This window comes from Lepidochelys kempii, chromosome 5 (assembly GCF_965140285.1).
Source record: "Lepidochelys kempii isolate rLepKem1 chromosome 5, rLepKem1.hap1, whole genome shotgun sequence".
Classification (NCBI taxonomy): domain Eukaryota; kingdom Metazoa; phylum Chordata; order Testudines; family Cheloniidae; genus Lepidochelys; species Lepidochelys kempii.
The window spans coordinates 102,107,378-102,118,051 of NC_136384.1; the positions used below are offsets into that span (position 1 = coordinate 102,107,378).

The 10,674-nt window shown below is 44.2% G+C and overlaps 1 long non-coding RNA gene across 1 annotated transcript; it reads right to left on the minus strand.

Moving 5' to 3' along the window:
• Positions 1-3,063: 3,063 nt before the first annotated feature.
• On the minus strand, positions 3,064-6,239 carry LOC140912097 (uncharacterized). The gene is made up of 3 exons (XR_012159224.2): positions 5,728-6,239; positions 4,300-5,119; positions 3,064-3,705 (listed from the first exon to the last, which is right to left on the minus strand). It is a non-coding gene; the product is annotated as an uncharacterized LOC140912097 (long non-coding RNA).
• Positions 6,240-10,674: the final 4,435 nt, after the last annotated feature.

Here is a 10,674-nt window from a genome sequence, read left to right on the forward strand (position 1 = left end):
TGAAAACTCAGAGAGAGAAAAATATTGCAACATTCTAAGAAATTATATTTATATCTACAGCATATATGCATAGTTCAAAACATCCCAAACCTTATACAAGCTTATTTTATACATCAGAAAAATGAAATTTGGGAGCTATGTGGTTAGTTTAAATAAATAGCTGGGTGATTTTTATTATGTACATGAAAACAGATAAAGGAATTTAATTTTATGAGGTTATTTCATCCTACCCAGACGAATTCCTTTGTAAGCAAAGCATAACAGCACTTCAGTATAACACCCATAAAAAAAGAGTATCAGCACTGATCAATTTTAATGTAATTTAAAAGTTAAAAGAAATGCTATTGAACTTCATTACCCAGGTATGTAAATCTTCCTACTGTTTCTTTCAAATCATCACCTACATCAAACAATAGCTTGATGATTCCTCTGCCAAATTCTTTGAGGGTATGTCTACACTATGAAATTAGGTCGAATTTATAGAAGTCGTTTTTTTAGAAATCGTTTTTATATATTCGATTGCGTGTGTCCCCACAGAAAATGCTCGAAGTGCATTAAGTGCATTAACTTGGCGGAGTGCTTCCACCGTACCAAGGCAAGCATCGACTTCCGGAGTGTTGCACTGTGGGTAGCTATCCCACAGTTCCCGCAGTCTCCACTGCCCATTGGAATTCTGGGTTGAGATCCCAGTGCCTGATGGGGTAAAAAACATTGTCATGGGTGGTTCTGGGTACATGTAATCAGACTCTCCCTCCCTCCCTCCCACTGTGAAAGCAACGGCAGACAATCGTTTTGCGCCTTTTTTCCTGAGTTACCTGTGCAGATGCCATACCACGGCAAGCATGGAGCCCGCTCAGCTCACGGTCACCGTATGTCTCCTGGGTGCTGGCAGACGCGGTACTGCATTGCTACACAGCAGCAGCAACCCATTGCCTTGTGGCAGCAGACGGTGCAATAGGACTGGTAGCCGTCATCGTCGTGTCCGAGGTGCTCCTGGTTGCCTCTGTGAGGTCGATCAGGAGCGCCTGGGCAGACATGGGCACAGGGACTAAATTAGGAGTGACTCGACCAGGTCATTCTCTTTAGTTCTGCAGTCAGTCTTATTGAACCATCTTATGGTGAGCAAGCAGGTGATTCGGATGGCGAGCAGTCCTATTGCACCATCTTCTGCCGAGCAGCCATGACATGTGGATGGCTTGCAGTCCTGCACCGTCTGCTGCCAGCCAAAGATGTAAAAGATAGATGGAGTGGATCAAAACAAGAAATAGACAAGAAATAGACTAGATTTGATTTGTACTCATTTGCTTCCCCGCCCCCCGTCTAGGGGACTCATTCCTCTAGGTCACACTGCAGTCACTCACAGAGAATGTACAGCGAGGTAAATCTAGCCATGTATCAATCAGAGGCCAGACAAACCTGCTTGTTCCAATAAGAACAATTACTTAGGTGCACCATTTCTTATTGGAATCCTCCATGAAGTCCTGCCTGAAATACTCCTTGATGTAAAGCCACCCCCTTTGTTGATTTTAATTCCCTGTAAGCCAACCCTGTAACCCATGTCGTCAGTCGCCCCTACCTCCAACAGAGCAATGGCAGACTATCGTTCCGCGCTTTTTTTCTGTGCGGACGCCATACCACGGCAAGCATGGAGCCCGCTCAGCTCACTTTGGCAATTAGGAGCACATTAAACACCACACGCATTATCCAGCAGTATATGCAGCATCAGAACCTGGCAAAGCAATACTGGACGAGTAGGCAACGTCAGCGCAGTGACGTGAGTGATGAGGACATGGACACAGACTTCTCTGAAAGCATGGGCCCTGCCAATGCAGGCATCATGGTGCTAATGGGGCAGTTTCATGTGGTGGAATGCCGATTCTGGGCTCGGGAAACAAGCACAGACTGGTGGGACCACATAGTGTTGCAGGTCTGGGATGATTCCCAGTGGCTGCGAAACTTTTGCATGCGTAAGGGCACTTTCATGGAACTTTGTGACTTGCTTTCCCCTGCCCTGAAGTGCATGAATACCAAAATGAGAGCAGCCCTCACAGTTGAGAAGCGAGTGGCAATAGCCCTGTGGAAGCTTGCAATGCCAGACAGCTACCGGTCAGTTGGGAATCAATTTGGAGTGGGCAAATCTACTGTGGGGGCTGCTGTGATGCAAGTAGCCCACGCAATCAAAGATCTGCTGATATCAAGGGTAGTGACCCTGGGAAATGTGCAGGTCATAGTGGATGGCTTTGCTGCAATGGGATTCCCTAACTGCGGTGAGGCCATAGACGGAACCCATATCCCTATCTTGGCACTGGAGCACCAAGCCAGCGAGTACATAAACCGCAAAGGGTACTTTTCAATAGTGCTGCAAGCTCTGGCGGATCACAAGGGACGTTTCACCAACATCAACGTGGGATGGCTGGGAAAGGTACATGATGCTCGCATCTTCAGGAACTCTGGTCTGTTTCAAAAGCTGCAGGAAGGGACTTTATTCCCAGACCAGAAAATAACCATTGGGGATGTTGAAATGCCTATATGTATCCTTGGGGACCCAGCCTACCCCTTAATGCCATGGCTCATGAAGCCATACACCGGTAGCTTGGACAGTAGTCAGGAGCTGTTCAACGACAGGCTGAGCAAGCACAGAATGGTGGTAGGATGTGCATTTGGATGTCTAAACGTGCGCTGGCGCAGTTTACTGACTCGGTTAGACCTCTACGAAACCAATATTCCCACTGTTATTACTGCTTGCTGTGCGCTCCACAATATCTGTGAGAGTAAGGGGGAGATGTTTATGACGGGGTGGGAGGTTGAGGCAAATCACCTGGCTGCTGGTTATGCGCAGCCAGACACCAGGGCGGTTAGAAGAGCACAGGAGGGCATGGTGCGCATCAGAGAAGCTTTGAAAACCAGTTTCATGACCGGACAGGCTACGGTGTGAAAGTTCTGTTTGTTTCTTCTTGATGAAACCCCTCGCCCCTTGGTTCACTCTACTTCCCTGTAAGCTAACCACTCTCCCCTCCTCCCTTCAATCACCGCTTGCAGAGGCAATAAAGTCATTGTTGCTTCACATTCATGCATTCTTTATTCATTCATCACATAAATAGGGGGATGACTACCAAGGTAGCCCAGGAGGGGTGGTGGAGGAGGGAACGACAATGCCACACAGCACTTTAAAAGTTTACAACTTTAAAACTTATTGAATGCCAGCCTTCTGTTTTTTGGGCAATCCTCTGTGGTGGAGTGGCTGGGTGGCCGGAGGCCGCCCCACCACGTTCTTGGGCGTCTGGGTGAGCAGGCTATGGAACTTGGGGAGGAGGGTGGTTGGTTACACAGCGGCTGTAGCGGTGGTCTGTGCTCCAGCTGCCTTTGCTGCAGCTCAACCATATGCTGGAGCATATTGGTTTGATCCTCCAGCAGCCTCAACATTGAATCCTGCCTCCTCTCATCACGCTGCCACCACATTTGAGCTTCAGCCCTGTCTTCAGCCCGCCACTTACTCTCTTCAGCCCGCCACCTCTCCTCCCGGTCATTTTGTGCTTTCCTGCACTCTGACATTATCTGCCTCCACGCATTCGTCTGTGCTCTGTCAGTGTGGGCGGACAGCATGAGCTCAGAGAACATTTCATCATGAGTGCATTTTTTTCCTCTTTCTAATCTTCACTAGCCTCTGGGAAGGAGAAGATCCTCTGATCATTGAAACACATGCAGCTGGTGGAGAAAAAAAAAAGGGACAGTGGTATTTAAAAAGTGGTATTCACATTTTATAGAACAATGGGTACACTCTTTCACGGTAAACCTTGCTGTTAACATTACATACATAGCACATGCGCTTTCGTTACAAGGTCGCATTTTGCCTCCCCCCACCGCGTGGCTAACCCCTCACCACTGCCCCCTCCCCGTGGCTAACAGTGGGGAACATTTCTGTTCAGCCACAGGCAAACAGCCCAGCAGGAACGGGCACCTCTGAGTGTCCCCTGAAGAAAAGCACCCTATTTCAACCAGGTGACCATGAATGATATCACTCTCCTGAGGATAACACAGAGAGATAAAGAACGGATGTTGTTTGAACGCCAGCAAACATACACTGCAATGCTTTGTTGTACAATGATTCCCGAGTATGTGCTACTGGCCTGGAGTGGTAAAGTGTCCTATCATGGTGGACGGAATAAGGCTGCTCTCCCCAGAAACCTTTTGCAAAGGCTTTGGGAGTACATCCAGGAAAGCCGCGAATGCAAGGGCAAATTTAATCATTAAACATGCTTGCTTTTAAACCATGTATGCTATTTTAAAAGGTACACTCACCAGAGGTCCCTTCTCAGCCTGCCGGGTCCGGGTTGGGTTGCAGCCTTGGGTGGGTTCGGGGGGTACTGACTCCAGGTCTAGGTGAGAAACAGTTCCTGGCTGTCGGGAAAACCGGTTTCTCCGCTTGCTTGCTGTGAGCTATCTTCCTCGTCCCTAAAACCTGCTTCCATGTTGCCTCCATCTCCATTGAAGGAGTCAGACAACCCGGCTGGGGTGGTGGTGGCTGAACCCCCTAAAATGGCATGCAGCTCATCATAGAAGTGGCATGGTTGGGGCTCTGACCTGGAGCAGCCGTTCGCCTCTCTGGTTTTCTGGTAGGCTTGCCTCAGCTCCTTAAGTTTCATGCAGCACTGCTTCAGGTCCCTGTTATGGCCTCTGTCCTTCATGCCCTGGGAGATTTTGACAAATGTTTTGGCATTTCGAAAACTGGAACGGAGCTCTGATAGCACGGATTCCTCTCCCCATACAGCGTTCAGATACCGTACCTCCCATTCAGTCCATGCTGGAGCTGTTTTGCGATTCTGGGACTCCATCATGCTTACCTCTGCTGATGAGCTGTGCATGGTCACCTGCAGCTTGCCACACTGGCCAGAGAGGAAATTGAAATTCAAAAGTTCGCAGGTCTTTTCCTGTCTACCTGGCCAGTGCATCTGAGTTGAGAGTGCTGTCCAGTGCCGTCACAATGGAGCACTCTGGGATAGCTCCCGGAGGCCAATACCATCTAATTGCGTCCACAGTGCTCCAAGTTCGACCCGGCAAGGCCGATATAAGAGCTAATCCACTTGTCAGGGGTGGAGTAGGGAAATCAATTTTAAGAGCCCTTTAAGTCAAAAAAAAAAGGGCTTCATCATGTGGACGGGTGCAGGTTTACATTGATTTAACGCAGCTAAATTCGACCTAAACTCCTAGTGTAGACCAGGACTTAGAGTAGACCTTCATTTACTTTCATTGAGCAAAATACTGGAAAAGAATGTGTAGCCCAAGTAAACTGGATGTGACCTTATGAACATGGCAGAAATGTCCTGGGACTCAGAGATTGAAATACCTATCTCAAATATGCAGTAAATGACATGACCAAGCCACAGTCACTATTGCAGGGGGAGAGGGACACAGCAAGCACAGTTCACTGTTTCTTCATATGGCAGGTTGGCCCAGTACATCTAGACTGTGCACAATTCCACTGACAACAACCCCATTTGACCACATTCTACCACTCTCTGGTACCATGCATGGACCCACCAAACACCTCTGTGCTCTAGAACATACAGAACGGGGCACAGTCCACCTGTTTGGGTTCTCTGCTGCTTAGCCCTCCTGCACAGCAGAAACATGATTTTCCACTGCATTTGTGGCCTCACATGGATGCAGCAGGCTATTCAGAATTTTCTGCATCTTAAGTAATGTAACTGTTGCAACTCATCTGCTCACCCATTCATATTAACTGGAACATACCACTCTCTTCACATAAATCTTCAGTGGCTCTCTGTCCATTTCAGCATGAAATATCTCATCTCTCTCCTTGTTACACCAATAAAATAAAAACCAGCAGGATCTTATTAAAGGGAAAAAGGCAAAATACCACATTTATTGTGAATACAGAAAGAATCATAGTAAGCAGTTAGTTATAGCTATAACATTCCATTCAATCTCATATTTATTCACACATTCATTCATACACACACACACAGGTTCTACAAAGTTGTTCTCATAGTTACCAGCCTTAGAGTTGCTCATGCCAAGCCACTGGCCAGGTAGCCTGGACATGAGGAGGGAGCAGGGCCTTGTCAGATGCTCATCTGATGCTCCTGGAAGTTGGTTTGCAGAATCAGACCCCAAAGTTCTCACTTTCTAGAGTCCATTTTTATAGGAATTTCTTCCTACGTCAGTCTATGGGAATTGCTTCATCATGCTGTTGCTGAATCAATCAGCAGATAGCACATTCCTGACGGTTCCATGCTGCCAGATGTTATCTTGTTCTTTGGTTCTCCCATTCTTGAGGCTGTTGGGTGGATTCCAGTCTGCCCTCTGGGGATCCTCTGGTTGTTTCCACTTGACACCTTCTTCGGCTGATGGACACTGGATTCTTAGGCTGGCACCTCCCTGATCATTCAGTTATTATCCACACCAAGCATCCATCCACATACATCCTCTATCTCTATTTTAATCACAATTGTTAACAAAGCAAGATGAATACAACAGAAGGGTGGGGAGTCTCTGGGCGCTGTTTCTGTTGTTACAGAGTATTGCTTTGAGTCTCTCTTTGTGTGAATTGCTTTGAGAACAGACTCTGTCTTAGAATGTACTAACGCAATTAGCAGCTTGCAAGTTTCACACATAGAGGGAGAGAAACAGTACCAAAAACCAAGAGACCTCTTAATTAGTAATAACCTGGAATTTAAACTATGGGGAATCAAACTGTGATTTTAATACAGAACTTCTTTAATGTGATCCAACATCCTGATCTATAAGGAACTTTATGGACTCTTCCTAACTTCTCAGCCACATTTCTCTCTATTCTCCAACATGCTCCCTGTATTCTACTATCACAGTAGCCTAGTCTTTGACCTTTTAACATTTTAAATTAATAATTTTTCAACAACAAAATAAGTCTTACATTCTTGCAGGGGAATAAAACACATTATAATACACACAATTTGGGTATCTGGTCTCAGATTTTCCAAAGTGTGTCCATGCACTTTTGCATAGACCTAATCTGCACACAGACAGCCATGAACTTTTAAAAATTTGAGACATAAAGTCCCTTCTTTTCCACTGGTTCGAGAGGTGTGGGGGGGAGGGGCCTCGGGGGGGACGAGAGATGAGAGACGAGAGACAGACACACACAGCATCCACTTGAAATTTACTAAGCTAAAAAAATATGAATTAAAAATATTTCAGGTTCTACGCTTTCCCCGAAGTCCCCCTTCCAATTATTGTGGTTTCTTCATATTTTCCTGTTTTTTCAAAAAAAAAAAAAATGTTTGTGTGGTTCTCTCAAGCAGTGACCAGAGAGAGCCAAACAGTGGAAACTACCTAAGTAACTGACTAGACAGATTTCAGAGTGGTAGCCGTGTTAGTCTATATCAGCAAAAAGAATGAGGAGTACTTGTGGCACCTTAGAGACTAACAAATTTATTTAGGCAAATAAATTTGTTAGTCTCCAAGGTGCCACAAGTACTCCTTGTTCTTTTGACTAGACAGAGGAAACCATGACAATCTGATTTATGCACAAAAAAGTGAAATCCCGGCTCCACTGAAGTCAATGACAAAATTCCCATTGAATTCTGTGGGGCCAAAATGTCCTTTTTCAATTCTCTCTGCCTCAGCTTCTCCATCTGTAAAATGAAGATAACATGTGGCCCACAAAGATTTTGTGAGGCTTAATTTACTGTTTGTAAAGTATTTTGAAAACCTTACATGAAAGGTGCTGAATGTGTACTGTGCATGATTAATTATTTGTATATTAAAAGATTCTAGAAAGCAAATTAGGGCAGTATGAGTGTGTGAATCATGCTGCATGCTTCAACAACTATAGAAACCTCCAAACAATCCGAAGGGGGAAGCTTTTAAAGGAAGTCAGATATTTTTCAGAGCAAAAGGTCTAAGGGGCAAATTCATCCCTCAGATACACATATACATTCCACTGACTTCAGTAGTTGTTGCACACATACGTAATTATTCTAAAGGGACAAATTCTGTTCTGACTCATGCGCTGTGAAACTCCACTGGTCAATGGTATTTCATTGGGTAAGTCCCAATTGGGTAGAATATGGCCCTAAATCTTCAATGGACAGCATCTGAATCTGCCTCTTTCACCTACTCTGTTAATTCAGCCATACACTGATCTATGAAATGATTAATATAAGCTTCAGGTCCAAATAAACATTTGTTGCAACCATGGGGACCCCTCAGTTTTGCAAGTGACAATAAGGCAAAGTGTTATCCCATGCTGTGCAGATTTTCTTCACAGCCACAAAGGCATTTGTTTTCTTTACTAGATTAGCGGCATGCTATGGATATAACCTTGCTTTTTTTCCTTGACACCTTGCTTCACCCAAGGTCCTGGAGGCTTTCAAAATCCTACTTCTTGTGTTAAGCGCAGACTGTGTAATGAGAATTATCCTCATAGCAAGCTGTCAGTGGTACAAGAGAAGCAAAAAACTCACTGATTCTAGAAGAAAGGTCTCAGGGGAATTCAATCCCAGTGTTGCCGGTACCCCTTTTTTGGAAAAGGATGTTATAGGATCTTTCAAGCCAAAAGAACTCAGGAACACCAACCCTACTAAGATATTTTGTGCATTACTTGTACTCCAAAAGGTCCTTCTTTACTTCTTTATTTTCTTTTGTAACTTCAGTAAATACGAAATCAAGTCTCTAATGCTGAGACTTTATCCTCCAAAACAGACATTCTAAGAGTAACAGTCTTAAACTTTTGTTCAGGTAAATTGTTAAAAACCTCATTGTCAGGTCTGAGGTGATCTGAAAGCCTCTTCAGCCCTGGGTCCACCAGAAATCCAGATGGCAAAGTTAATGGTAAGGCTACGACCCTGGTGATGCCATTTGTTTTTCCCTGAGTCACTTTCCAAGACAAGGACTGTGGATGATAGGTTCATCTTGCTTCTTGGAACTTCCAACTCTTACAGCTTCTCCAATAGAATTTCACTAAACATTCAAGACAAAAACCCAAAGATCCATCAGTTATAAGGCTGAAAACATACGTAAAACAGAATTTCCCCTGGAGAGTTCACTAATAATAAAAATAAGTAATACATAAATTATAGTACTAATTATTATTTCATATTTTACACTATATACCATTTCAGATTTTAAAGGACTTTGCACACATTAACTAATTAATCATCACAACAGCCATATGAGCAAGGTAAGTATCTTCAGATCCAATTTAAAAAATGAGGAATCTAAAACATAGAGTCAAATTAATACCTGGGTGTAACTACACTCAAGTTGGGACCTATCCAATAAAACAGAAGGCATCCGTGGTAGAACCAGGATTAGAATTCATTTCCCCAGGTGTCTAATCTTGTGAGATCTCAGATCTCAGAAACCACGCAAGATTAATGTCCAGATGCTACAAGAAATAGCAGTTCAGCACTCCACACATTCTGTATTTTTTATGGTTTACATATAACATTAATATTTTAATGCAGAAGACAGATGGCTCAGATCATAACCCCTAGTTCTGCATGCACAGGGGACCCTTTGCTTGTCGATCTCCCCACTTCCACATGAAACGAGGTCAGCAGAGACCAGAGCTGGTGCAAAGGTGCAAGAACTCCATGCAGATGGCCCTGGACTCCCATGGATCTCCAAGGAACCCAATTTTGGGGGCAGGCCACACCACCTTTTTCATAAAGCGCAAACCCCAACAGGATGATGTTCAGGTAATGGAGGGGTCTCCATTAGGATGTCCTCATGAAGATTTTCTCTTTCCAAGACTCCTTCCTGTGGGTATCAGCACAGAAGGGGATGATCTAGACTAATATTATTGTAATTATTTTCTGTGTTTTAGTCTAGGTGAACTACTGTTGTTTTGTTTGTCTGTTTGTGTGCTTAAACTGAAGATACATTTTGGACTCTAAGGCTGTTTAAATTCATACATGTGAGCAGGTGTATTGGCTTCAAAGGGATTACTCACATAAATAAAATTATGCACATTCTTGAGTCTTTGCAGGATCAGGGTCTAACATTGTGTCGCTGCATTGAGTGTATAGTATATAAGATGTGTCTATAAAGAGAATAAAATATTTACATGGTTGTTCAATTTTAATAAAGCAGACCATGCATATAACCCAAGGAAATATTGCATACTTAAAATCTACAAGAAGCAGCAATGTTTTTACTATAGCCACTTAAATTGTCAGTGACTAATCAGCCCTCCTAAAAACCCTAATCCCCGCCTCCCACACATACACCCTTTTTCTTATTTGAAATGGTATGAATTTGCCAATACAGTCTTATGAAAACCCCCGATAAAATGTATATGTATCCAAGAGATTAGACTGTTTTGTAGCATCTGTTGATGCAGCATATGAGCCGTGTTGGGAGCACAGAACCCCAAAAGGCATGAGGTAGTGTAACCCACACACCTTCTGGGTGTGGTGATCTGTCCCATTTAGTGGCACCGAGACCACTTAGAGAGAAAAAGAGAGAGAAAATAAGTCTGCTCTGCAGCCTTAGCTAATAGCCAGCTGGCTTTTAGCTCATGCGGTAGAGGCTCATGCACTAAGCTCCAGAGGTCCTAAGTTCGATCCTGCCTGCCAACCCTGGTCATCGGGGTTACAGTAGCATGGGTGTTGGGTGGTAGAAAATATATGCTCATTCCTCATACAGACATTGGTATTAGAGATGTGATCC